Genomic DNA, 20,304 nt, shown 5'->3' on the forward strand with positions numbered 1-20,304 from the left:
AATCCCAGTTAAACAAAATTGAACCCATTGACAGTGATCTGGCATTCAACGTACTCAAGGCAAAGGCGGCCGAATACCAAAAAACAACCTTCGGGACATCCATGTACATCGGGTAATTTCAAGTTTCCGTTTTGCGTCAAGCAAGCTCTGTTATTCTACATGAGTACCTAAGAACACAGCAACCGGGGGAGGAGAAACGAAGTGGCGTCCGTGTGCGGTGCGATGTCAGTGCACGTTAAGGCCGATTCAGACAATAAAATGGCGGTCCGCGGGCCGCGCATTACGTGCTTACACGTCACTACTATGCATGGCGCGCCGTCGGCCTGCGGACGCGGTATGCATACAGAAATCTGTGAACTTCGCTATGGCCACTAATTTCTGTCCGCAGACTGCGTCGGCAGGCCGCGTTCGCAGGCCGACGGTTCACTGGCCGACGGTCCGCCGTATTTCATAGGCCAAAGGCGCGCCTCGCATCATAGTCGAAGGTGGTTGCAATTACTCCGGAGCACGGTGCAAGAATTAACACAGGTGTTGACACTGCGCTGGCGGGCGCGTCCAAATTATGTTCGGCGGCGGTGGCGCGCGCCTTGCAGTTCGGCTGCAAGCCGACAGATGGCACCGATATCAGCGGAAAATTGATGCAGACGCAATCACTGTTCCTAAAGCTTTGGGGTTTAGAGATACCAGTGGCCGGGTGAATAAACCGGCGGTGGAAACTAGCAAAAAACGACTGGAAGATTGGTGGCTTAAAAGCAGAGAAGTGACATTATGTTAGTAATGTAGAAACAAAAATTTAATAAATAAAATTATGGTTTAGCTAACCAATCTAAATCAGTAAGATATAGGGAGAAAAATGAGCATGATAGCTACTGCTACCACCCCGTTTCAAAGGGGACGCTCCTATATTCCATCCATCCATCCGATTCTGCTGCCGAAGCTTGATTTTCGCTTTGCTGGCGTGACTTGGATTCAAAACGCTAAGGTAATTTGTTGCTTGAATTAAAATCACCAGTGTGCCAGTCTCAAAACTTTGGATGAAATTATCTTGCGTAAAGCAGTCAATGATTGAACACGGTCGAGCAGTACTAGAAGATCATTCAAGTTTCGCTTCCTCGCTCAATTCTTGTTTCATTCGATCTAATCATAGACCTAAGCATAATAAATATAAGTGGGGGCCCTCGTGTCCCCTTTCTTCCGCTCAGAATGGCAGAACAAAATTGCATTGGAAGTATTTTTGCTTACGCTTACTGTTGCTTCTTCACTCTATATGATGACCATTCAAACATTGTTTCGTTGAGTGGGCTAATTTTCAAGATGCAGCGTTCTAGTATAGTGGCTATTTGCAGCCTAAGTTGTGAAGAGATTGCGTAGTAGTAAAAACTTTCTGACGAGAGAAATGTGTCAGACTGGAAGAAAGGGCGTGTCGGGTGGACCTAACACGACCCAACATGGGCCTAACGCGAAAGCTTGAGAAAACAGCCTTTTTATTCAGATGCAAATTATCACAGAACCCTATTGCAAAAACTAGCGCCTCTTTCGCACTGGACCTGCTGGGGACACTGGAGGTATGTGATATTCAATGGAGCAGTGACGGGAAGACACTTGTTGCACTGGTACGATGGGCGAAAAACGCTGGGGTTAGCTTTTTGACGCTGGGTGTGTCATTGGCAGAAGAAGGTTCATGTTGTGCACGCAGCCGTGCTTTCTGCACATGCTGATAATGTCCCAATAGCATTGCCTGCTCAGGGTCTCCTCATTGTCTTGTGCTTCCTTGAAGAAGGCTTCTTTAGCCAGTTTCTTTTTTATTCCCTCAAATAGAACCTTACCCATTTTCTCACGGAACGCGGTTAGGTAGGCCTGCATATGGCAAAGTTGCTGCGAGGGCAGGTGCAGCCAGAAGAAATGTCTGGGGAAGCGTGATTGTTCTCTCAGGTATCTAATTACGTCGCAATGTCAAGAAAGAGAACGGTTCAGAGGCATTATTGATTTTCAGGTAGAATTTCTGTGGACAGGTATCCAGCATAAATACGTTACTGAAGTATAACAATTGTACCGTGAGAAGTGCTTAATGTACTCTGGTCCTCCGCATTATGTGCTGTGCGACAACATTGGTAACATCTGGTCAAAGTTGTATTTTAATGACAGTCTTTTTTAAAAACACCGGTTCATGTTCTTACGTTGATATACGTTCTGACTATTTCGCCTAATGGAGCCGGCGTTTTACTCCGCAGTGATAAGATTCCATTATAACATCATATAACAACTATAACATGATAGCGCTCCAAACCTGTACAGCTGTATAGAAGAATTGAAGGCTTGGAGTATTTTCTAGCTATTCCCCCGGGCTTTATGACCATCATATGTAGTCGTGTCCTGTTAAATACAAACGAAAGAGTGAAAATGGATGTAGCCAAGAAGCGCTCACTCGCGCTATCATAATAGAACTGGGCCTAATATATTGCTAAGTTTTTTGCTTACTCTGCCTAATATTTCTAAACAAAAGTTCTTAAACGGATAGTGAATAATGTAGCACCTTTGGATCCTTCACGGATAGCATAATTTTTTCGTCACCCTTAGAAGTTTATCCCAATTTTCTATCGGTATTTATCTTTGCTTCTTTATTTCTGAATGCGATATCTCTGGGAGCATTTCTCTTTTTTTCGCCTCCCAGCTGCTCATATACAGTCCCCTCATTTGACTTCTTGCGCAAGAACGCTCTTTCTTAACTGTAAAATTTCACAGCGTTGAACCATATCGTTAGGACACAACTAGCTCGCGGCAAGCACCTCTAGAAACGACTGAAGGGCTAATGTTAGTTTGCTGGTGTTTAAAGAGGATTTATATGGATCAGCCATTTTCCCCATGGTATAGTCACGTGTCTTCTCATGTATTTTCAGAGGAGCCATTGGCGGGGCCACCAGCTCTAAGAAGACAGCTCTCGTGAATGCAATGGGCGAACTCTTCAAAGAAAAGATGGTCCATTTTGGTATGTTAAACGTTGACAAAATTGAAGACATTGACAAACTGGAAACGGGAGCCCTGAAGTATTTGGACGTAAGTATTTTCTGTGTCCAACGGAAGCTAAAATGACAGAAATAAGCAAAGCGTCCGGCTTCGCTTTTTTGATAAAGGCGCTATGTCACTTATACTTCTAGCTAAGACGAACGAGTAGGGGCTTCGAGAACTCGAGTAGCGAACAGCACCGCCTTCAGACGTAACTTTATCGTCGTGCTTTTGAACTGGCTAATTTCGCCAAGCTGCCTAAGGACAGACATCAAGAGCTTAGGTAAAGGGGTATTTCAATGCTTTCGGCACTGCGCGCTGGACATAGGTTTTCTTATCTCGCATTGTTGGGATCATTGAATAAAGACGAATTGGGAGTTTAGAATCAAATGCGACTTTGCGCTGACCGCGTTTAGGACACTACCAACGATGCTGTTCATCTCTCGACGTCCTTTTTTAGCTGTCATTTTCTGCTCGGGTAAAAACGTCCAAGAATCATTTTTTTTTTACGTATAGTCAGAGATATTATGGAAAGAATGTTGTCTTGCTTGTGAATATTTCGCTGCGGTGGGCCACGGTGCGCAAATAATTGGTCAGCCAAATGCGTCTCACTTGTGTTGCAACCGGAACTTTCTTCCTGTCTGGCGCGAAGGCTACCACTTTAAAAATGCTACATTAACCTCGCAAGTCAAACAAGAAGCATATACGTTTCGTAATTGCAAATTTAACGGAATACGAATTTTTCTATGCAGGCTTAATGGGTTGTTATATATTCTCAGAAAAAAAAATATTTTGTCTTTAGTGTCTAAAAGAAAGACATTTTCTTTGCAACAAACGAAAATGATGGTGTGTGTGCTGATCAATGCTAAAAGGATGAGTACAAGCAATCTCGAGGCATCATCGAGGCGCTGCAGATGAAGTTATGTGATGTTAGGAAGATAGTGAGAGACCGGAAAGCGTGGCGTGATATGGTCCGTAGGGTCACGAAGTGCCGGACACGACTGAACGACTGAACTGAACTGACAAGCAATCTGGTAGGGCTTCCGTCGTGTGAGAAGACTTAGATGTAAAAAATCGTTAAACACTCTAGAAAGTATGATTTGTTTCAGTAAAGCAAAGCTAGAGCTTAGTGCCGCAACAAAGTCAGACTTCTTTTTTTCGTGTTGAGCTAAAAAAATCTTTCATCCTCAAATCCGAGAAAGTTTTGGTCTGAAGTTTTGCCCAAGACTACTCTATCTAATATATTCCTGAACAATATTGAAGCACTTCAGTGCCCTAACAAAATTTATAATGCCTTCAACACTTTTTTTCAGTCAGTGTTTACGAATGATAATCAGATTTTACCATGATGTCGTGGACGAAATGTGTCCCGCTTTTGCGGCGGCTCTGATTGGCCGAGGCGGGATGACGTCATAGAGGTCTCGACCAATCATGGAGCACCACCACAGTATGCGCGAGTGCAGCCTTATATAGCCATAGCCAATCAAAGATCAATTACTAATAACTGACTAATAAATAATCCGTAATTAATGACTAATTAGGTAAATACTATTTGATGCCCGATTGAGTAGCTCATAAAAAACTAATTAATGACTAAATAACCTGTAGGTAATAAATAATCATTATATAATTTTTGTCTAATTATTTTATAGTCATTAGTCATAGAGGTCTCGACCAATCACGGTGCACCACCACAGTATGCGCGAGTGCAGCCTTATATAGCCATAGCCAATCAAAGATCAATTACTAATAACTGACTAATAAATAATCCGTAATTAATGACTAATTAGGTAAATACTATTTGATGCCCGATTGAGTAGCTCATAAAACACTAATTAATGACTAAATAACCTGTAAGTAATAAATAATTATTATATACTTTTTGTCTTATTATTTTATAGTCATTAGTGCCAGTTGCGTAGCAGAATGCGGCACTCAGGCTTTCGCCCTTTACTATTTTAGTCGCTAAAGTCCCTTGCAATTTTTGCTAAAGTTTGGCTTCACACGTGCACAACGTTCGCTTATCTACACTAGGAACATTACTCTGCTTTCAGTAGTGTTGACAAAGGAGTGATAAACTTTTGTTAACTGTTTACTGTCAGTTCATGTTAAAGAACGCAGATGATATAAACAAACAGGTAGCCTTCCACTGCAGCGCACCACATAATTATGTCTCGCTTCGAGACTTGAAATTCCTCACACCATACTATACAATAATTGGAGCGTTTGGACGAGTTTGGTTACCACGTTGGCCGTAAGCACTCAAGATGATAAAAGCACCAGACACTCAAGCGCATTGCGTATTTGTGTTACTTTGTGGTCCCTGTCTTTCCGAGTGCTTTCATGATCAACCATACCTACCACACGGAACAATACCATAACGTGCAAAAATACATTCTATACCACAAGATACAGTACTGCACTGCACTGTACAATAAATCATAAACAGGAATTGGTCTTGTGTCACCTAAATACTTGGGTGGGTTGGTTTAGCATGTTGATAAGGAAAGTGCTCAAGACAACAAGGACAAGGCGCACAAGCGCATCATGTGTCTGCGGTACTCTGCTGTCCCAGTCGTTCCGAGCGTTTTCACAATCATCCTACCATACCATGCCAAACCATGCCATAACGTCCTACAGCACGTGATTCCATTTCATACCACAAAATACCGCACCATACTAAAGTATGCAATAAAACAACAAGCAGAAATTGGTCTTGTTTTGTCGAAATATTTGGGCTAGTTGGTTTACCATTTTGATCTTGAAAACACTCGAGATGACGAGAAAAATAGTTATGCTAGCTCATCGTGTGTCTCTGATACTCTATGATCCCGGTCTTTACAAGTGCTTTCGCTAACAATCTTAGTATACCAAGCCGTAACATGCCGTAAAGTGCCATAAAACACCTTGCCATGAATGCCATGAAATGCTACACCATACTATTGCAGGTATACCATACAACTTAAAACGTATGAGTCTCATTTCGTTGAAATGTTCGGATAAAAAATTGAATCGCAATGTTTATAATTGATCGGCAAACGGCCAGTTTGTTCATTCGTCGATAAAAGTTGCTAAATAACAGAATTTCGCTTGATGGTTTAGCGCGCGAGATGTTTCTAAGCATCAAGAAGCTAACGGCATAAACGACCTGAAGTTTACGTACGCTTCGTGCACAGCGTTTTGATTGTTATATATACCTCGAATCACTCTTTTCGATTCATAAAAGTTCGGGCTGCCTTCATAATTGAGCTCGCTTCCTTCGAGTAAAGGAAAGGTCAGTTTTATAGTTAAAATATAGGCTTTGTGCGTTCAATTTATATTTAATGTCCTGTTATTGCAACGTCTTTTGTATCCACTCTCTCGGTGTTTGAGCAGGTCGTTAAAGAGTTTCTCCAGGATAAGCATCCACCACCGATGTACCACTGTGCTTTGGGAATTGGGTTGGCCGACGGCTCAAAAAAAGACGTCATTCTCGACAACGCCGTCAAAGTCACCAAGTGAGTTAAGACTTTCACTAAAATTTGCTTCAAATGTTTGCTTCTGTTTTTAACCTATGAGTAAATTATTCCATGAAAAGAGCATAGCGATAATTGTTTTCCATTTGGTTACGTCACTGGCCATGGCCGCAAAATAACATGGCCCGACAATACGCAATGAGTCTCCGCCAACAGGCGTAACAATCGTCTCTGAAACAAGTAGACACACGTTAGAAGTGCATCCACGTTTAGTGTTTCAAGAAGCAGTATATGTTATAATTAGTCAAAACTATGTTGTGATTTCAACGATTGTTGTGAGTTATCCTGGATACTTCTGCCGCATCAAAACACTCCATGAGGGGCTGACAACAAAACGACTGCGAAGTCACCGTACGCGGGCACTTACTGAAGCCACTTTTGAGTTCATTGGACCTTGCGCACCTTTACTTTAAAGCTTATACCTTTTGACAGAACCAATAGAAACTCTGCAAAGACTGCTGAAGGCTAGAACCCAGTTTTCAAATTGGGTATACAGATTACACTATACAAAGATCAACCAGTCATCGCATGGTTCAAGTGGTCTCACGAGGAATAAAACAACTTTAATGGCGTCGGCTGCAGATCTTAGATGTAAATCATAAATCGTCTCACTGCTAGTATCTTAAGAGTGTTTTACACTCGCTGAATTAAACAGTAATCATTAGTTTCTTGTACAATACTTTTTGTAGCTTTCAAATGAACCAGCAGACCCCAAAATATATTTTAGTTGCATAGATTACCACGCAGAATTAGTTCTTTATTTTTTGAATGCATGTTGATGAGTGTAGATCTATGCAGTTTGCAGCGAAAATATATCTCCATTTGTGCTAAGGAAGATAAATTAATTAGCTCGTACAACATCGTGCGTAACCTCGTGCTTCGCCGGACCTGTACACAAACGGACGGTTCACGGATGACCTCGAGTACACCATGACACCGGAAGCTCTGGAGATAAGAGATATTTTAATTAGTCATTAGGTAATCTGATTATACAAATAGAATGTATAAATGAGAGGGAAAGAATGAAAGGAGAATTATCATCGGTTGCTATCTACTGATATTCATCAGAAATATAGGCTGAAAAAACATCACCTTTTTTCAAGTTCTTAGGCAAAGACTTCTGATATGTGAAGTTGACATGGTATTATGAAGGAAGAGAATAAGCAGGTAAATTGGGTGGATATGCGATTGAAGAGCACTGCCATAAATCTTGCTTTGCTACAATCCTTCGGGAAAAAAGGAAAGCTGGCACCTCGCCACATAGGGGCGATTGTGACCACTGTAGTCACAGCCTGGCTAAACTTGGACATTTTTTAGGTTGAATACGGGCCGTCTTATTCACTTCGGAAAAGCCATGCATTTAAAGGGACCCTCCGATGCAAAAGCCGAACGGGCTAATATCACGTTCAGTTGAACGTATTGTAACTCAAAGAAATGCTAAGAAGCAGTGATGCTCTTAATATAAGATTCATTCTTTTGGAAGTAAATTAAAATAGATTAAAGCGCATCTGCATTGACTCTTTTCAAATTATCAAGTTTATGGTAAGGCCTAATTGTGAATGACATGTCGAACTCATATTTTCTGGCAGCAAGTTCACCGGAATCACGATGCTGGTCATAAAAGTGCACACGGAATTCGTCAACGAGCCGAGTGAGCTGATCCCTGTCGGACCGAACCCGGACGGCTACTTTCTGAGCAGCAAAAAGATACTGAGTTTTGTAAGTTCGTAGAGGAGTGAGTGTTTCAAGACCTGCCTTCTTTGTACCAGAATTAGGGGTGTTTTTGTCTAACAAAAAGCCAACGTGTCAGGCAATCAGACAAGCTGCGCGCCAAAATGGCTTGAACCTTTTGTATCGACGGTCGGCTGGGGCAGAGATGTTTTCAGTGTTGGTCCTGCGTACAAAGGTTCTTCATGATGCAAATTCATGGCAAAAAAAGAAACGGCTTAAAACCAAAAAGCATACCATGAGATTCAACGCCAAACGGCGGAAGTGCTGCGTCTCTCACTCCATGGCATCGCTAATTACAAGCTTCTGCAGCAGCCGGAGCTGGATTTCTTTATTTTAATGTAAAGCCTCCCATTAGCGAAGGGGAAGTTTTCGACGCCTTAGATATCCTATGGATATCTTAGACTATAGGCTCCTTCACGGCGAAAGCATATTATTACCAAGGTGAAGTACGTGTAAGTCCTCTTGCTCCAAACAAACTCGCCGGCGTTAAACAAACGTTTCTTTTTTTTTGCCCTAACCTATTCATAAAGAGCTAATAAAACTTAGTTTTCCCTAATTTTATTTTTGATCTTGTATCAAAAATAAACTTATTATTTCCACCCTGGCCGATTTGCCCACTGGCTTGTTCGTCATTATGCACAATAGAGGGAAATGAAAGATCAGATAAATAAACAAGTAGAGTAGTGAGCTGTAGAAGCACAGTAATAACTTATATACCGCGTTTTATTAATGTACTGCCTTGTAGAGACGTGGGGGTTGTAGGTAGGGGTCTCCACTCATTACTTGTTTAAATAAATATTTAGCGTATTATTGCTGATATCTGGCGCTTTAAAGGAAAAGAAATAAACACAACTCGTCGGATTCAAATAACTCAGCAGTTGGCTTATGATAAACTATTTTATGACGTCAACGTAAACACGATATCGTGCTACTCATAGATAATTAAGATAGTTAAATGTTCACATTTTTGTCATACTTGCTGTTTTATGGCAAGTGTTGGAAATGCAACAGAATGATTCCGGATGTCTTGAAGCCTATCGATTTGCGTGGTTGGTGGGGTATAGATCCCGAACAGACCAACTGTGAATGAAGATATACTTTATATACGCACCGCTTTAATAATAATGGTGCGGCAATGTTTCTTCCGAGATATTTTATATATCGAAGCTTCTTTCGTCGTTAGAATATTGATGTTTTTTTTGCAGGACATATTTCTTGTTATTCCGATAACCAAGGTTTCGGTATGCTGTGAATCATCCAAAAGAACCCTTATTCAGTTAGCTGTTATTGTACTATTTATTTGCACATGGAATTTGGGCTCTTAAAGCTATTTGTGTTTAATTCCTTGTTAAATGTATTGCTCTAATCAGCCATGCGATTTGTCACCTTTAAGAAACAGAGAGCTTGAACTGGAAGTGCCAACATCTGCAAATAAACAAATTTTAGTAAAGACAGGAACTGATGCGGCATTGATAAAGCTCATGAATAATGTACCTAGACCGGCACCTTCAGGAGCTCGATATCAGGTTGAAAATGAAGCAATTACGTCAATAGGTACAAACTTAACACGTCAAGCTGGAAAACCACAATTCTAATTATGTTCAGGATGAGCACGGTAATTGCAGCCTATAGCTAGAGTGGAAGAGCGCACTCCTCAGAAGGGCCAGAATTAAAGATGAAGGGTGTGGCTAGAGAGTGAGGACAGGGGGACACTTATCGGAGGTTGTGTCGTGCGCACCGGATGACTTGGTTTCCATTATATATATATATATATATATATATATATATATATATATATATATATATATATATATATATATATATATATATATATATATATATATATGAAGGAAAGAAGCGAACAGTCGGCGAGGCCAAGGAAAGCGTTGGGCATGGTACTTTATGTATTTTTTTTAATGTTTACTTGTATAATCACAGAAATTAGTAATGTAATCTGTTTAGGGGAAAGATAATTAAACACAAAGTAGAAGAAAAAACAACGTGCCGATGGTGGGAACCGAACCCACGACCTCCGAATAACGCATCCGGTGCTCTTCCAACTGAGCTACATCGGCCGCTGTCCCCCCTGCTACTTGCTTGGGTATTTATATTGTCTATATACGAACCTTGATAGTGTTCACCAGCGCCACCCTCAACCATAGCGGCGGACGTGGAACGCCCTTTGTAACCGCCAGCGTCAGGTAGAACGTGATCAAGAGCAAGGGCGAAAGCTGTGCTAGAACCCTCTTACGCTACCTATGGCTTCATGACTACCAGAACCGAGACCCCCGTAAGCTACAAGCAGATCAATTAAGGGGAAAAGTGGGTGCTCGTTATAATACATCAAGGAAAGAAGCCAACAGTCGGCGAGGCCAAGGAAAGAGTTGGGGATGGTACTTTATGTTTTTTATTTAATGTTTACTTGGATAATCGCAGTAATTAGTAATATCTGTTTAGGTTAAAGATAATTAAACACAAAGTAGAAGAAAAAACAACGTGCCGATGGTGGGAACCGAACCCACGACCTCCGAATATCGCGTCCGGTGCTCTTCCAACTGAGCTACATCGGCCGCTGTCCCCCCTGCTACTTGCTTGGGTATTTATGTTGTCTGCATACGAACCTTGAGAGTGTTCACCAGCGCCACCCTCTTTCCCCTAAACAGATTACATTACTAATTTCTGTGATTATCCAAGTAAACATTAAAAAAATACATAAAGCACCATCCCCAACGCTTTCTTTGGCCTCGCCGACTGTTGGCTTCTTCCCTTCATGTATTACAACGAGCACCCTCATTTCTATATATATATATATATATATATATATATATATATATATATATATATATATATTAATTTTCTGTTCTCTTTGACTTCATGCCTACAGTCATCTCCCAGGATAGGATTATACTGCTTAAAAGACTGCTTAGTGCCAAATTGAATTTTATCGTATTTATAACCTCGTGAGATTTTTTTTCAGGTAGAACTCCTTGCCGCTTTTTTCAAGGCTTATGAGCAGACATATTTCAGGCTGCTCGCGACTCTTGATGGATGGATTTGATGCAGTACGGATGATGTTCCCGCTTCTTGTCAATAATTCAGGCGTAATCAGGGAATCACAGTTCGGCTGGTGAACGCACTCCTAACGATCGCACGGTCTCTCTACCTCGGCATGGCCTGTTACAATACTTTCGTTCATCCCTTGGAATCTAGTGAAATGAAGACCTTATGACAAATCGTAATTTTTTAATACCTGGATAGAATTCTGGGATTCGCAGTATATTAAGCTCATCTGCGGCGGTGTTAATATCCATATACTCTAAAAGAGTAGCACTCGCATGACCTATGGAGCTCTTTACCTGTACTCACCTATGGGGCTGAAACGTGGAGGCTAACCAAGAGAGTTCTACTTAAGTTGAGGACAACCCAGAGGGCTATGGAACGAAAAATGGTAGGGGTAACATTAAGAGATAGAAAGCGCGCAGAGTGGGTCAGATAAACAACTCAAGTTACCGACATTCTAGTGGAAATTAAGAAGAAGAAATGGACATGAGCAGGACATGTAGTGCGAAGAGAGGATAACCGATGGTCGCTGAGGATAACAAACTGGATTCCAAGGGAAGGAAAACGTAGCAGGGGGCGGCAGAAAGTTAGGTGGGCGGAGGAGATTAAGAAGTTCGCAGGGGTCAAGTGGACGCAGCTAGCACAGAACCGGGTTAAGTGGAGAAATAAGGGAGAGGCCTTCGCCCTGCAGTGGGTATAATCAGGCGATGATGATGATGATGATGGTGGTGGTGGTGGTGGTGGTGGTGATGGTGATGATGATGATGATGATGATGATGATGATGATGATGATGATGATGATGATGATGATGATGATGATGATGATGATGATGATGATGATGATGATGGAGCTCTTTCATGTTGTCGCTTGTCTTTCCATCGTGGTGAAGAGACTGCGCCGAACCACCCACCAATGTCATTCTCGAAGCCCCTAAATCGGTTATTAACAAGTTGCACAACTTGAGCGCCAACAAGCGACATCGCGTGCTCATTCGTTGTACGCATATACGATGACATAAGGGGTCACCCGATTGTTTACTTACAGGCGGCGTTACGCAGAAGACGCGTCTCAGAAGCTTTGGGGTATTTATCGCTCACAGAACAAATATCTTAGCTCAGAAGTTCTACTTCCTCCAAAATACAACGGTGCAGTGGTCCGTGGAAAAAGTGTTTTTCTTCGTCCGGCCGGTATGCTGATGAGACTGACACCAAGCTTGTGAAGCTGAATATCGGGGTGTCCCACACTCTCCAAAGCTACACGCCCGCCGCGAATCGAACGTTTGCTCATTCGTGCGCTCCCTTTCATTTCGGAGCCACTAAACTATATCGACTAGATTTCGAAAAGAAATCATAGTGGATCAGTTAGGCTTAATATTTTTCATCTACTATCACAAACGCACTTGTGAAAATATTTGTAAGGGGCAGTAAGCAGAAGGCACCGTATTAAACGCAGGGACCACTATATTACCGAGTTAATGTCACCACCACCTAATTCACGTGTTAATTTTGACTTTTTCTTTCTATTCTACCAACCGCTAATATAATATCTAACAGAATAAAAAACGACTATTCCAGCGGACGAAGGTCGAATAGAATCAGCTGGGCAGGATCAACTGGCATATCCTCCTTCACTCCGAAGAAATGACATGCAATTACTAGCTTAATAAAAAGAAACAATAAACACACTAGTTGCGTTGAAGCGTAGTGCAGTCCTATCCCATTAGATGACATTGCGTGCTGGATATAAAAGAAAAAGTAACGAAGAATACTACGTCATAAGCGATGGTCACGTGTCGCGAATTACACGGCCTCTAAAAATATCTTCCTGAGGTGGGCAGCTGCAAAATAAGGAAAGGCAGAAATATAATGTGGGAAGTTAAGGAGAGCGCAGTGGTAGCAGGGGAGATGAGTAGCACTCAATGTGCGTCATCTCATGCGTACTATTAACGCGGTGGAGTTAGGTGTCATATTTTCGGGAACACGGGGCGTCATTGTTGTATCGGCGTTGTGAACAAGAGATTATGAACTCCCCTCTGGCATGTAGGAATTGGCAGAATACAGGGACTGCCGCGTGGCGGTGGTATAAATTGCAAGCCAGACTGACAGCTACCAGCTCCGCAGCTGGCAAATGGGAATGAATGATGCGAATTACACCCGGAACCCTCAGATCCCGTGTTAGACTTGCAACTGCTCAGGGTGGGACTTTATATCTGCGGCACCCCACATTAGATAGGAGGAGGAAGATGAGGAGGAAAGGTAGGGACCGCGTTAGATAAGTATTCCAGACATCATGGCAGTCACAACTGTACAATGAATATCTGGGTGATTAGTAGGAGCCAGATAATAAGGCACAATTATAAGGAATAGTTCGTAATTGGGCGCTGTGAAGTGAGCGTAAGCTTACACGTACGCGTACGTAGGTCCTGAAGGGGAGCTGCAGAATTGAGCGCTTTAATGCGGTCCAGATCATAACAGACTATTTGATCATGGTTTGGCGCTTCTGAATTTGATTTATATTTAAGTCTAGTGGAATTAATTTAAATTTTAACGCACTAATATTTGTTTACACATAATCAGTTTATATTTTGTGATATTCCTTTGACCTAAAAATTACGTGTTTTTTTTTTATTTAGAGGTAGAAGATTTTATTAAACAAACCCATCTGCGTCCACAGCTCACTGCTCCAAATAAGTAGACGAGACATCGCGTTGGTGCGTAAAGGTTTCATAGATGCACCTCCTTAAAAAAAATCATTAACTGGGAAGAAACTGAAAGTCGCGTGAAGAATGGTTAGGTAAGAAAGTAGAGAGTAGGTTGCAGCTGGACATATATACAAAGGTTAATTTTTCGAAATATTTACCTAAACATATCGCAATGACATAATACCTAAAAAGGTTCTCTCTAATTCGAAATACGGAGCATCTCACTGACCTGCCATTTTTTTCTGGCTTTGACGTTACGCCATGGTAACTTCGTGGCGTAAATTTGTAATCATTGACAGCAATGTAAACAGTATTCAGCGCATGCTTATGATGTTGAGCACACTTGATGCGGCTGCGTCTAAACGACTATGCTGAAATGTAGCCCCCATTCTCATCTCTCATTCTTCTAGGCCGCCATCAAAGATGGCATAAAGGGCAGGTTTGAGGAGATCTCCAACACAGGGTCGCAAAACGTACGCTACTGTTTGCTGTCGTTCGCAATGTACGCGAGGGCCTACCGCATGAAGGGAAGCTGGTCAGATGAAGGCGACAGGAGTCAAGCAGAGAGTTCCCTTAAGATGGATTACAGTGTGGTGAGTACTTGCTTAATCACAGGTTGGCATGGCGTTATAAAAATTTCTCGACGTATGAAACATTGTCTCCATAAATGTTTGAACAAGAGGCACGAGCTTTTTTTCTTCGCATTCATTGGGTAAATTAGTCATTGTCCATCAGAAGAACCATCCCAGCCCTACTGAAAAAATTGTATGTCTTCGCATTCATTGGGTAAGTTAGTCATTGTCCATCAGAAGAACCATCCCAGCCCTACTGAAAAAATTGTATGTGGCAATAACCTCACATTTTCTCACACAGTCTCACTCAATTCACGTAAGAAATCACATACAAGTGGCATATAATTGCGTAAGATCTCATAGTTTCTTGCACATTAACACAAATTATGGAAGATATTGTAGGATAATTATGTGCACCGTATGACAGTCTATGCGATTTGATGAGATTGTGTGAGGTTATTGTCCCGTAGAACTTTTCGTTTTTCAGTAGGGAGTCGCAAAAAAAGCTACTACCAATTTTCTGCTACGACAGAATTTCTGCATGGCTTTTGACAGGACCCCTAATGTGGCAACAAGACTTTCTATAGTGACATCAGCATTTCCTGTCGTTACAAAAGAAAAATACTACAGAACTACAGACAATAGAAAACTACTATAGAAAAAAAAAAAAGCAGAAAATGTGACGCTTACGAGAAAAGTACAAGATATTTTGTGTATTTTTGACACAGTTTTGCAGCGTTTCGGCAGGCAAAATACGGCATTTTAAAATTGCCTCGAGAGTGAAAGAGCATCTTTGACCATTGTTTGGGAACTGAAATATCACACAGCCAAAATTCATAGATGAACAGCTAAAACTTGAACGCACTGCTGCTGAGTACGCCGTTTTGAATTTTGTGATGTTTCCTTGTCTAAAAATTGCCAAGATGTTATTAGAAATCCTCACATTTTAAAAACACGACGTCGCGAAAGATACTGATGCCCTTCCTAAAGTCTTAAATATAGTAAGTTTAACGTTTCTTACTTCTTTTAATTATTATTTGCAAGAACAGCTGGTTTGGCACATCTGGGTCTTAATGGTGGTTATGTGGCCTCAGGCATGCATTAATTAATGCGAATAAGGCACTTAAGCTACAATGTTCCGCCTATTATCTCTCGTATTAATACTCATGGCGTCAAGGGGTTGATCAGTATCGCAAAAGGCTTAGATAAATGAGCCTAATTACCGAGGGAGTGCGGTTTAAATTGCAGGCGGGTGGAACTCATTATGGACAAGGACCCCTGTGACATTTATGGAAGCATGGCCGTCTCAGCAGGCTGCATAAGAATTCATTTTTCCATGCACATTAGGATTACGAAGAACACGGAAAAGCGGTAGCATACAAATAGGTTATAGTCTTGATGCAGTGTCGGAGAACGTAAGGAAGCTCCTAGTTTAGGAAGCGCAGAGCATTGCCACGTCTTGTGTTTTGTCCTAGCGCGCTGCTAGAAAAAAAAAGCAAATGAAAGCATTTTGCTGAAACCAAACGAGACTGCAATTGTCGCAGTCTGGGTAGACACGTCAAGGGTTCTGTAATGGAAAGACTGAAGAAAAAAACACGTCACAGCCGGGGACAATGACGCGCAGTGTTGACTAGGTCGGGTTAAGATGAAAGGGTGAAGTTGAGGCAAATACTAGCGTCATTCAGAGTGTGCGGCAATGCATACGAGCACTGTACTTTCCTTTGCCTCATCAAGGTTTGCAAGAAAGTCAGCAAACCAGATCCACCCGACGTCGGATCCATGTATGCGGCAACGCCAGCAAACCGGTTTCTCGCTATTTTTGACACCCCGGACACCTTCGAGGAAAAGGTGAGCTCACAAAAAGGATAAGGCTATTCATTGACGTCCGTCACATCAAAGAATAGATTGATATCCTGGACGATGATGTTTAAGACTCTTGCCTGATGAACAGTACTATCCGCAATGTTTCTGTCCCCTCTACTCTCCACTCAGGAGAACAGGCATTGCTGGACAGCCTCAATTTACACACATACTGCTTGGGATGATTAATTTATTACTTTATTTAATTTACTGTTTTACTGTAATTATTACCCTTAGGGTATGGAGGCATAACGCAAAGAAGTGGGAGGATATATGGCAGAGCACAGCCTGAAAAAAAAAAAAAGGCCTATGACGGAAAAAAACATTTTGCTGCGAAAATAGAAAGAGTGCAAGCAGATGAAAATATAATTGAGATGTATTTAACCTTGCAAATATAAGTCAGTATTGTCGACTACACGCCTGCAAGGTAACGGTCTCAGCTATCGGAAGTACCGGATATCAACCAGTCAGTCAATAAATAAAGCTGAGTTTCATAATTTCATAGATCACAGAATGAAAGCATCTAAACAAAGCTTTACCTGAACGGGTGAGCTATAAGACAAAGGAAATCCCTGTACGACCGTAAGGGTGGAAGGGACAAAAAATTTGGCCTTGAGCCAAATGAAAAAAAAAAATAAAAAGTCATAATATTAAAACACTTACAAATATCACATTAATGGTTGCCGTTATAATTATGAGCCAATTTGCCTTAAACTCGAATGACTGAAGCGTGTTCACCCTTGTGCCGGCCTGGCGAATCGTAAAGGGTCCCAAACTGAAAACGGGCTATCACTCGGCAAGGAATCATTTTTCTTTTCTTACTGGATAAACGTGTGAAAATGCTTGATCATTTACGCCGTAGAAAAATGTCCATACGTTCTCCTCTTCACTCTATACCCAGACGCAGCTACGCTTGAAAAGGCGCCTGCCTAAAAATGCGACTGGCCTGATGGCGTACCACGTGGAGATGGACGACTACAGCAATGCCTGTGGCGAAGGTAAATTCGTTCGTCTCCAGACAATCCGGGACGAACTGTTCGGAGCGCCGCCATGACCGAGCCAGAACTCGGTTTTCAGCGAGCGGAGCATGCTGACGAGTCGCCAAAATACACCAGGGCTCCCATTTCAGCTCGCACCGTGCCGTGGCGTCTTACTTGCACGCAGACATTAACGGTGACAGCTGTAAATAAAACAGTGACGTTGCGAAATTTTCTGTTTGTTCTTGGCTCTGACGTATAAAGAAGAGATGGCGCGGTACGGCAAGAAAGCCAAATGGCTGCGGTAAAAAGAAAAAAAGAGTTCTACTTAAGTTGAGGACAACCCAGAGGGCTATGGAAGGAAAAATGGTAGGGGTAACATTAAGAGATAGAAAGCGTGCAGAGTGGGTCAGAGAAATAACTCAAATTACCGACATTCTAGTGGAAATTAAGAAGAAGAAATGGACATGGGCAGGGCATGTAGTGCGAAGAGAGGATAACCGATGGTCGCTTAGGGTAACAAACTGGATTCCAAGGGAAGGAAAGCGTAGCAGGGGGCAGCAGAAAGTTAGATGGGCGGACGATGCAGCTAGCACAGAACCGGTTTAACTGGAGAAATATGGGAGAGGCCTTCGCCCTGCAGTGGGTATAATCAGGTTGATGATGATGATGATGATGAAGATGAAAAATTATGCGCGTGTTAGGGGCAGTAATGTGAAAGAGTTTTCCTTTATGCTTCCTATTACGTTGCTACATGTTCGTTTCTTTACGCCTTTCGCCATTTCTGACAGGCATTTTTCGCTTTACATTAGGGGCAACTGAGGCGTAGGCGCATGTGCTGCTCCCTGCCGCATTAAAATGTAATGTTGTGGTGCTTTACGCAGCTAGTGTCTAACAAAAGTTTCATTGCGTTTGTTTTGTTTTGAATTTTGAATGCGCAGATTTTGAAATGCTTTCGCTGTCCGCCATATTTTATACTTCTTATTTCTAAAATTTTGTTTCTCAGTTTTTGTTGATCTTTGTCTTTCTGTCACTGTTGTCCTTTTCCTGGGCGCCCTTCGCCACCCTGACGCTAAACAATGGAGACGGGGAATTATACCACTGTCACAGTAGCATTACTACCATTCGAGACAACCTGCTACATGGGAAAACCTAATGCCATTAGGAACGACTGACATTCGCCATCGAATTAGTTTGGAGAACTCACTCGCATTTGATCGCGAACGGGATATGTATTCCCGGTGCCAGATACGCAACGCAATACGCAAAAAATCAGCAACACAATCATATATTCTGCGCAAAGTGAAAGTTAACATTTATATTTCCTGAGGTTTCTTTTAAAAACTTAATATAGGCGTCAGACTTTTCGCGCTGCAGAGTCTCGTTGAACGTCATTACTTTCCGTCACAGCAGCGGCTCTATAGTGCCAGCGGCTCCCGATCACTTTAGGTTCCGTATTCCTTGGTGGCCACTACGCTCTGTATGTTCATCTCGAAAAACATTGAAAGCCTGACCTTTTGAACGTCAATTGCTCACTCTGCGTGTCTCCATACGTGTCAGTGCACGTTAAAGAACCCCAGGTGGTCGAAAGTCCTCCACTACGGCGTCTCTCATCGCCTGAGTCGCTTTGGGACGTTAAACCCCACAAACTAAACCAAACCAAACAAGCGTCTCCGCAGTGTGAACCGTGATTCGCTGTGTCAACCGTGCCGTTTACATTTATTAAATTTTTTGATGACTCGATACTTCGCTTAGATTTTGATAGCTAAATTGCTATTGCAGAGGCAAAATTGTTGTCTCATTGAATTATCGTACAAAATTATTTTAATCCACTTTAAGATGCGAGACAATGATGGCACACTGCTTACATGCGCACTGATGTTATTAAATGCAGTTATTTGTTTTATTACTAATAGTAATTTTTATTATTTTCGAGTGATATATGTTACTGTACAGCACAGAAACAGACCAAATAACACTCAATGCATCGAATGACAATAAGTCTGCTATTTATAGCAGACTTCTCGAGACTTGTCTTCGTCTGGGCATGCCCAGACGAAGACAAGTCCACTTGTCGAAACGTTGGCTCATCTGCGGCCTGAGGCGTACCCTATTTGCCCTTGTTCGGTTCTTCTTTTTTATACCGTGCAAACCATCTTCTTCCTTTCGTTCTACCTGAATAAGTCTGCTAGTTTAACAGAGGCATTAAACCGCGTTCTAAGGCAGTCAACGTAGCGTAATTGTAGTAAAGGAAACAAAAATTCAGCGTATCATAGTCGCATGCGGCTCGGCTGAGGAGCGGAAGGGTGGTGACTCGATTTCTGTCGGTGGCATGATTTTACAGTGTGCAGTCCCTCCCATCCTTATCTTAGCTCTCGCGCAACATATAGCCTGGATACATGCACCCCCCTTGCCTTGTATCTCCAGGCAATACACAATGCAATAAGTTCTCTCCCTCTGGAACCACCATTAGATACTGTTCATATTAACACTGACTCCTTAGCCGCCCTTAAGCAGCTTAAGGCTGTTCGGCGCACATTCAAAATTACACAATCCATTCACCAGCTCTGCCAACAATACCCCGTCCTGTGGTCATGCTCACGGTCTACATAATATCCATAGGGATACAGTGGCCCACCTTGACACATCAGACATCCCAGATCCTTCCCTGGAAGCTCAGATCACAGATCTCTTCCCTCAGATCCGTTCCTATCCCACCTTTCCGAGAAAGAATCTTTGCGCTAGCGAACACACGCCCTAAATTCTCCGTGTTCGTACCCTCTACCCCGTAATCTCAATCGGAAGGAGGAAGTATCTGTGCGCCGGATAGGGGCAGGAGCAGCTCATACCCCTTCTGTGCGTCATCTGTAGCGTGACGAACGCT

This window comes from Amblyomma maculatum, chromosome 10 (genome assembly GCF_055883805.1).
Source record: "Amblyomma maculatum isolate TAMU_Amacu chromosome 10, ASM5588380v1, whole genome shotgun sequence".
NCBI lineage: Eukaryota > Metazoa > Arthropoda > Arachnida > Ixodida > Ixodidae > Amblyomma > Amblyomma maculatum.